Below are 10,472 nucleotides of genomic sequence, written 5' to 3' on the forward strand. Positions count from 1 at the left end.
AGTTAAAATACCTGAATCAATATAAATAAAAATAAAATGTATGATTATAAATACTGAATGTCTCTTCATAGTGTTCTTGTCTCATATCATAATTCAAAAGATGCTTATTAAGTCTAAGATAGGGCGCATTTAAGAATCTTGCTGTGAAGGCGTCTATGTACGCCACAGTATTATTAATTCCTTATTAATTAATATTTAAATAATCTAAGTTAAAATACCTGAATCAATATAAATAAAAATAAAATGTATGATTATAAATACTGAATGTCTCTTCATAGTGTTCTTGTCTCATATCATAATTCAAAAGATGCTTATTAAGTCTAAGATAGGGCGCATTTAAGAATCTTGCTGTGAAGGCGTCTATGTACGCCACAGTATTATTAATTCCTTATTAATTAATATTTAAATAATCTAAATTAAAATACCTGAATCAATATAAATAAATATAAAATGTATGATTATAAATACTGAATGTCTCTTCATAGCGTTCTTGTCTCATATCATAATTCAAAAGATGTTTATTATGTCTAAGATAAGGAACATTTAAAAATCTTGCTGTGAAGGCATCTATGTACGCCACAGTATTATTAATTCCTTATTAATTAATATTTAAATAATCTAAGTTAAAATACATTAATTAATATAAATAAATATAAAATGTATGATTATAAATACTGAATGTCTCTTCATAGCGTTCTTGTCTCATATCATAATTCAAAAGATGTTTATTATGTCTAAGATAAGGAACATTTAAAAATCTTGCTGTGAAGGCATCTATGTACGCCACAGTATTATTAATTCCTTATTAATTAATATTTAAATAATCTAAGTTAAAATACCTGAATCAATATAAATAAAAATAAAATGTATGATTATAAATACTGAATGTCTCTTCATAGTGTTCTTGTCTCATATCATAATTCAAAAGATGCTTATTAAGTCTAAGATAGGGCGCATTTAAGAATCTTGCTGTGAAGGCGTCTATGTACGCCACAGTATTATTAATTCCTTATTAATTAATATTTAAATAATCTAAGTTAAAATACATTAATTAATATAAATAAATATAAAATGTATGATTATAAATACTGAATGTCTCTTCATAGTGTTCTTGTCTCATATCATAATTCAAAAGATGCTTATTAAGTCTAAGATAGGGCGCATTTAAGAATCTTGCTGTGAAGGCGTCTATGTACGCCACAGTATTATTAATTCCTTATTAATTAATATTTAAATAATCTAAGTTAAAATACATTAATTAATATAAATAAATATAAAATGTATGATTATAAATACTGAATGTCTCTTCATAGTGTTCTTGTCTCATATCATAATTCAAAAGATGTTTATTATGTCTAAGATAAGGAACATTTAAAAATCTTGCTGTGAAGGCATCTATGTACGCCACAGTATTATTAATTCCTTATTAATTAATATTTAAATAATCTAAGTTAAAATACATTAATTAATATAAATAAAAATAAAATGTATGATTATAAATACTGAATGTCTCTTCATAGTGTTCTTGTCTCATATCATAATTCAAAAGATGCTTATTAAGTCTAAGATAGGGCGCATTTAAGAATCTTGCTGTGAAGGCGTCTATGTACGCCACAGTATTATTAATTCCTTATTAATTAATATTTAAATAATCTAAGTTAAAATACATTAATTAATATAAATAAATATAAAATGTATGATTATAAATACTGAATGTCTCTTCATAGTGTTCTTGTCTCATATCATAATTCAAAAGATGTTTATTATGTCTAAGATAAGGAACATTTAAAAATCTTGCTGTGAAGGCATCTATGTACGCCACAGTATTATTAATTCCTTATTAATTAATATTTAAATAATCTAAGTTAAAATACATTAATTAATATAAATAAATATAAAATGTATGATTATAAATACTGAATGTCTCTTCATAGCGTTCTTGTCTCATATCATAATTCAAAAGATGTTTATTATGTCTAAGATAAGGAACATTTAAAAATCTTGCTGTGAAGGCATCTATGTACGCCACAGTATTATTAATTCCTTATTAATTAATATTTAAATAATCTAAGTTAAAATACATTAATTAATATAAATAAATATAAAATGTATGATTATAAATACTGAATGTCTCTTCATAGTGTTCTTGTCTCATATCATAATTCAAAAGATGTTTATTAAGTCTAAGATAAGGAACATTTAAAAATCTTGCTGTGAAGGCGTCTATGTACGCCACAGTATTATTAATTCCTTATTAATTAATATTTAAATAATCTAAATTAAAATACCTGAATCAATATAAATAAAAATAAAATGTATGATTATAAATACTGAATGTCTCTTCATAGTGTTCTTGTCTCATATCATAATTCAAAAGATGTTTATTAAGTCTAAGATAAGGAGCATTTAAAAATCTTGCTGTGAAGGCGTCTATGTACGCCACAGTATTATTAATTCCTTATTAATTAATATTTAAATAATCTAAATTAAAATACCTGAATCAATATAAATAAAAATAAAATGTATGATTATAAATACTGAATGTCTCTTCATAGTGTTCTTGTCTCATATCATAATTCAAAAGATGCTTATTAAGTCTAAGATAGGGCGCATTTAAGAATCTTGTAAGTCTATGTACACCACTGTATGTGTAAATAATTCATTCTTCATTTTAAAGACTGCAGTTATCTCCATTTCGTGAAACTATGGATAATGAAAAATGCAGGTGCAAATAAATTCTTGCGTGTGATTCAAACCTTCTAAAATGGCATACAGCGGGCCCTATAACACCAAGGCAGCTCTAGCATAATGGTGAAAATAATTGATAATGGTTGAAAATGATGATGATACATTCGTATGTAATTTTTCCTTTACTTTTGGAGAGAACCAAATAAAAAATAAAAGTGGCAACATACAATAACATTTATAATTTAAATGAGACTGCTTGATCATTATTTTTTAAAACATGGAAAAAAAAGAGACTTCGTGTACCTACCAGGTTTCGAACCTGGGACCTTCCGCGTGTTAGGCGGATGTGATAACCACTACACCATAGGTACGACGAGAGTGAAGAACTGAGTTAAGAAGTAATTCGCTTTTTCTCTCAGAGTTAAAACAAATTCGCGAATAAAATAGAAGTTTTCTGTTGTTTAAAACGCACACAGATTACATAAAGTAAATTGATCGTAAGTTCAAATGATTGGGTTATTTAATTTTTTGATACGATCTCCTTAACCAATAAAAGAATTAATATATTTTTTTTTTTTGCTTTTCAAAACGAAGCTGTAAGACGCGTTTTACCGAAAGATTTTATTAAAAAAATTTATCTTTATTTATTATTTTCTGCATAACTTTATGATTATTTTTTAATTTAAATAGTGTGAAATATTTTTTTAATTTAAAATTTAAAAATAATAAATAATTTATTTCACCCGTTGCACAATTGTATAACAGTGGATGTTAAAGTAAGCTTTGTGGAAGCTTTGGGTCAGCGGTTCTCATAAGGTGCTTCTAGGAACCCTGGGATTCCATTGAAGAATTACAAGGGTTCTAACCAGTAGATATTATATTTATATATTTAATCAACAATCAAAAACGCATTTAATTTTTCGGGTGCTTATTAGAGATTATTTCTGCAAAATGCCAATAAAAGAAGGAGCAGAATTTTTTAAACAGAAAAAATTTTGTTTTTAACTGACAGAAAAATTAAATAAATTAAGAAAATTTTATTTATTTTTTCCCTTAGCAAATGCATTCACTAAGAACAAATTCATTAGAGAGACAAGATAGCCTGGTGTTAGACCCATGCCCAAGAGATCGTGAGTTCGATCCCCGTCGGCCGAAGTCCCCGTGTGATGGTGACTGGTGCAAGTTGAATCTGTCGGGACACAAAGTCCTCAATGTTACCATAGCAAATCATGCCTCTGGAGGTACTTAATTGGAGATTTATCGTTCTCTGGTTCATGTCAAATGGGATGGATGTATGAATGGGCCAGCCCTATAAACGGGCTGTTCCGCCTGTGTGGTTGAAGTAGCCATAATAGGTTGGCCATAAATGGCGCCACAAAAACAAGAAGCGGACCCTCTGTCCTAAACTTGCTTAGTTTCACCAAGTAGGCTTGCTGATGATGGCAAGTGGTATTGGAAATAACAACAACAACCTAAATTTATAACTTCATTCTTTACAAAATAAATTCAAAATAATTAGTAGTCTTTTTTCTCTGTCGGTATATTCGATAACTGCTAATGAACTATTTTTTATAATGCTAGTGTTCCGATAAAAGAAGTTCGAACATTTACAGTTCCATACCAGAAAAAAGTTTAAAACCTAACCACTGCCATAGAGTGCCATGAAAGGATCACAAGGGTTCCGAATGTTAGTACATTTTTTTAACCAGAACTTGTTTTTGAAATTCATAATTAATGTTCAATTAATAATTCATAACTAAGTTATTATTTTAGTCATTAACACGAAGTACCATAGTAAAATGCCAATGTAAAAGGAAATAGCAAAATTTCTCGAAAAATTTTTTTCAATAACAATATATCACATCATGAAAAGAATATGCATTTATAAAAAATTATATCAGTATTTACAATGCAAATTTTCAATTCTGAATAAAGTAACTGAATTTAAGAATAAAGAATTATATTTCTCTGTTAACCGTTCAAAGCGTTTCTAAAAGTTCGAATCCAAATATTCAATAAAATAACCGAATTCAAGAATAAAAAATTATATTTTTCTGATAACCGTTCATAACGTTTCTAAAAGTTCGAATCTGAATATTCAATTCAGAATAAAATAACCGAATTCAAGAATGAAGAATTTTATTTCTCTGATAACCGTTCATAACGTTTATAAAAGTTCAAATCTAAATATTCACTTCAGAATAAAATAACAGAATTCAAGAATGAAGAATTAGATTTCTCCTATAACCGTTCATTACGTTTATAAAAGTTCAAATCTAAATATTCACTTCAGAATAAAATAACAGAATTCAAGAATGAAGAATTAGATTTCCCCGATAACCGTTCATAACGTTTATAAAAGTTCAAATCTAAATATTCACTTCAGAATAAAATAACAGAATTCAAGAATGAAGAATTAGATTTCTCCGATAACCGTTCATAACGTTTATAAAAGTTCAAATCTAAATATTCACTTCAGAATAAAATAACAGAATTCAAGAATGAAGAATTAGATTTCTCCTATAACCGTTCATTACGTTTATAAAAGTTCAAATCTAAATATTTACTTCTGAATAAAATAACCGAATTCAAGAATGAAGAATTATATTTCTCCGATAACCGTTCATAACATTTATAAAAGTTCAAATCTAAATATTCACTTCAGAATAAAATAACAGAATTCAAGAATGAAGAATTAGATTTCCCCGATAACCGTTCATAACGTTTATAAAAGTTCAAATCTAAATATTCACTTCAGAATAAAATAACAGAATTCAAGAATGAAGAATTATATTTCTCTGATAACCGTTCATAACGTTTATAAAAGTTCAAATCTAAATATTCACTTCAGAATAAAATAACAGAATTCAAGAATGAAGAATTAGATTTCTCCTATAACCGTTCATTACGTTTATAAAAGTTCAAATCTAAATATTTACTTCAGAATAAAATAACCGAATTCAAGAATGAAGAATTATATTTCTCCGATAACCGTTCATAACATTTATAAAAGTTCAAATCTAAATATTCACTTCAGAATAAAATAACAGAATTCAAGAATGAAGAATTAGATTTCCCCGATAACCGTTCATAACGTTTATAAAAGTTCAAATCTAAATATTCACTTCAGAATAAAATAACAGAATTCAAGAATGAAGAATTATATTTCTCTGATAACCGTTCATAACGTTTATAAAAGTTCAAATCTAAATATTCACTTCAGAATAAAATAACAGAATTCAAGAATGAAGAATTAGATTTCTCCTATAACCGTTCATTACGTTTATAAAAGTTCAAATCTAAATATTTACTTCAGAATAAAATAACCGAATTCAAGAATGAAGAATTATATTTCTCCGATAACCGTTCATAACATTTATAAAAGTTCAAATCTAAATATTCACTTCAGAATAAAATAACAGAATTCAAGAATGAAGAATTAGATTTCCCCGATAACCGTTCATAACGTTTATAAAAGTTCAAATCTAAATATTCACTTCAGAATAAAATAACAGAATTCAAGAATGAAGAATTATATTTCTCTGATAACCGTTCATAACGTTTATAAAAGTTCAAATCTAAATATTCACTTCAGAATAAAATAACAGAATTCAAGAATGAAGAATTAGATTTCTCCTATAACCGTTCATTACGTTTATAAAAGTTCAAATCTAAATATTTACTTCAGAATAAAATAACCGAATTCAAGAATGAAGAATTATATTTCTCCGATAACCGTTCATAACATTTATAAAAGTTCAAATCTAAATATTCACTTCAGAATAAAATAACAGAATTCAAGAATGAAGAATTAGATTTCCCCGATAACCGTTCATAACGTTTATAAAAGTTCAAATCTAAATATTCACTTCAGAATAAAATAACAGAATTCAAGAATGAAGAATTAGATTTCTCCGATAACCGTTCATAACGTTTATAAAAGTTCAAATCTAAATATTCACTTCAGAATAAAATAACAGAATTCAAGAATGAAGAATTAGATTTCTCCTATAACCGTTCATTACGTTTATAAAAGTTCAAATCTAAATATTTACTTCAGAATAAAATAACCGAATTCAAGAATGAAGAATTATATTTCTCCTATAACCGTTCATAACATTTATAAAAGTTCAAATCTAAATATTCACTTCAGAATAAAATAACAGAATTCAAGAATGAAGAATTAGATTTCCCCGATAACCGTTCATAACGTTTATAAAAGTTCAAATCTAAATATTCACTTCAGAATAAAATAACAGAATTCAAGAATGAAGAATTATATTTCTCTGATAACCGTTCATAACGTTTATAAAAGTTCAAATCTAAATATTCACTTCAGAATAAAATAACAGAATTCAAGAATGAAGAATTAGATTTCTCCGATAACCGTTCATAACGTTTATAAAAGTTCAAATTTAAATATTCACTTCAGAATAAAATAACAGAATTCAAGAATGAAGAATTATATTTCTCTGATAACCGTTCATAACGTTTATAAAAGTTCAAATCTAAATATTCACTTCAGAATAAAATAACAGAATTCAAGAATGAAGAATTAGATTTCCCCGATAACCGTTCATAACGTTTATAAAAGTTTAAATCTAAATATTCACTTCAGAATAAAATAACAGAATTCAAGAATGAAGAATTAGATTTTTCCGATAACCGTTCATTACGTTTATAAAAGTTCAAATCTAAATATTCACTTCAGAATAAAATAACAGAATTCAAGAAGGAAGAATTATATTTCTCTGATAACCGTTCATGACGTTTCTAAAAGCTCGTTTTCAAAAACCGTAAAGTAACTTATATTTATTAACATAAATGATAAGCTCAAATTATTTTTTTCTCTTCGAGTTTAGGCTTATTTTTCAAATCCATGTCATTGTCAAATTTCCTGACGACAAACATGTTGACAAAATATTCTTATATAAGACTACAATAATTGTATATTTTGTAAACAAAATACTTGTTATTTTAATGGCAAAAATGTAAGTTTTAGAAAAAAATAATTAAAAAAAAATTAAATTAAAAATACAAACAATGATGAGTGAGAAGCAACTGCGGGGTTTGTGAACGAAACGAGCAAGAACAGGAGCCTCCAAGTCATTTATATTATTATAAGAATTCGGGCAACCTCAGAAAATTTTGGAATATGTTGTAAATGGTATTCAGAAAGTAGTAACTAAAAGAGCGATAAAAGAAAATTTTAATTAAAAAAATTCTTGTTCTAAGTTAAAGTAGGTGGTGAAATCTAACCTATTATTGGCTAAAAAATGATCTGTAATGCCAATCTAAAATCCCATCGATTTTAGTAAACGCTTCCATTTGCAAACGAGGATGGTCCTAGAAATTTTATTTCTTATTTTATAACCTTCGTTGAACAGCCGACTCAATTTTGAGTTTACGACCACCAATGTTCAACTCCGTAGCTTTGTAATTTTGAACCCGATCCGAAAGACAAGGGAACTCCAGGATCAAGCACCGGGAAACTTTTTGCCGGAACTAGCCAGCATTTGCGTTCCATGAAGAGGAAAACTACGACAGCCTCTCACTGTTAGTCAGACGCAACGGATTCTAACCCATGATCAGTCTACCACTGAGAATATTTTACGTCGGTCGGTGCGAGCTGGGTGCGGAATTCGTAACTACCAGCCATCACTGGTTTTCGAGCCCGGTTCATCGCAATGGAATGGACTACAATTTGCAAGAAACTGGAGATAAATAATTTTTGTTAATGTGCAGATTTTGACCAGCGCTATGTAATACGAAAATAATATTTCCTTGTCCCTTTGCAAATTTGTAACAGCTTCAAGCAAAGCTTAAAAAAAGAATTTAAAAAAAATATGGGGGGGCGTAAGCTGCAGCCTATCTAGCTTAAAAGTAAATCAGGACTTGATTATAATTTACTACCATCGCCTCTTAAGTTACAAAAACTAGTACTAATGGCGATAATTTTGAGTTGAAGCAAAACGTAAATTTATTAGTTATTAAGATAAGAAATCGTCATTTTTATTTGATATGTCTTGTTGAGTTTTTAAAATTCAAGTCAAATTTGTTTTAGTTCGTATAATACCCATTCGATAAAAAAAGCAATCCATAAGTATTGTTTTTCAAGTGGAAAAAAACGTCATCAGTACAGAATACTAGATTCAGATTGAAGTAATAACATAAAGGAATCAAAATATCAACTTTGCCATGCAATAAATAAAAAATTAGCAATAAAGAAAATGGAAATAAGGAATAACATTCAGACAAGCGATATTTTTATATCAAGGCAAGAAGGAGGGAAGCTACAACTCAACTCTTTTATTCATGTGGCTGGAGAAAACAATGTGAGTCACGTGACATCTTCTTTTAGTCTCATAAATTCTAGGAGAAGAATAAAATACACAAAGAAGTAGTAAAACTTACATGCAAAATCATACGGGGAGGGGTTAAAATGAATATTTCGATTTTTTTTCTGCTCACGGGAGGGTTGAAAACAACAGACAATAAAAAAAGAGGAAACAATTTAGCGTGTTGGAATGAGATTTGAAAATGTTAAGAAAAAGTTATGGAATTCCTAAAGTTCTGGTTAAGTTCATAAGTTAGGTATTTCTGCTTAATCGGTCCTTACTCAGCCTCAGGTTAGGTTTTTGGTTTAACCACATACTACAGAAATGTATCTCCCCTGGTGAAGTGCTGTTTTTGCTAACATAAATATTATTGAAATTTCCTTTTGCTTGTTTTCGGTTTCTCACTTTTTTATTATACATCTTACCTATAATTCATAACTTACTTAATCTTACTGTTGACTTCATGAAATTATTTCAAATAAAATGCCAATAAATAAAAATGGCAATTTTTTCACAGAAAATATAAAATTTCTGTAATTATGTATTGAACAAATTATGAAAAAAACATGCATTTCTTAAATATTCCTATAGCGCTTTTCAAATCAAAATAACTAAATTCTTTAGTACAGAAATATGTTTTCATAATGACCTTTTTCAACGTCTTTATCAGTTCTTTTAAGTTTTCACTTCGAAGTAAGCCATAATTCGGCTTATTTTAATCTTTTTCTACTAATGTTTATAAGCCAGAAGCGAATTCATAACTATATATAGCATAAGGACAGCAAATTCAACTGTCAGACATAAAACCTAATTTATGATTATTAATGATGAGATTAAGAAAAATCTTCATTCCTCTAATTATTTCAAATTTAGTCTTTTATAGATTATAACTTTTACAACTACCTTCAACTTGTTTTTTAAGTTGGGGTACTGCCAATCGAAGGTTAACTAATCAGGGTTCTGAAGCCAAACAAAAGTTGGGAACCATTGCCCTACTCTATAATATTTTTTTGGAGAAATGTTTATAACTTACTCCATTTTAAAAACTATTCAAACTGTGGGAAAAAAAAGAATTTTTTATTCGATAAGTTATTTATATATTTCTCAATTTTCGCAGCAAACGCTTGACTTAGGATTACAATAACAAGCATAAATTCAAAAAAACAAACAAAACAGTTTTAAAATATATGTCAAACACGTGTCGAAAGAACACGTGATAGATTCTTATGTAAAGGAAAAACAATAACGATGCCAATTAAATTTACCATGTCGTAATATTTGCCAACTGGAAATCGGAAATACGAATAAAAAAGTTTCGCTTTTCATAGCCAAAAATAGAACTATGTATAGATAGATAGATAGCTAGTAAAGCGCTCCATTAATTGGGTAGCAAAATATATAATATATAATAGGGCGATCCTTTTTCTCAGAATAATTTAATTGAAA

The 10,472-nt window shown here is 27.7% G+C and overlaps 1 non-coding gene across 1 annotated transcript; it reads right to left on the reverse strand.

The window, feature by feature from the left end:
* Positions 1-2,986: 2,986 nt before the first annotated feature.
* On the reverse strand, positions 2,987-3,059 carry TRNAV-AAC (transfer RNA valine (anticodon AAC)). The gene has a single exon. It is a non-coding gene; the product is annotated as a tRNA-Val (tRNA).
* Positions 3,060-10,472: the final 7,413 nt, after the last annotated feature.

Source organism: Parasteatoda tepidariorum, chromosome 8 (genome assembly GCF_982258835.1).
Source record: "Parasteatoda tepidariorum strain Cologne lab strain chromosome 8, Ptep-v5.0, whole genome shotgun sequence".
Lineage (NCBI taxonomy): Eukaryota > Metazoa > Arthropoda > Arachnida > Araneae > Theridiidae > Parasteatoda > Parasteatoda tepidariorum.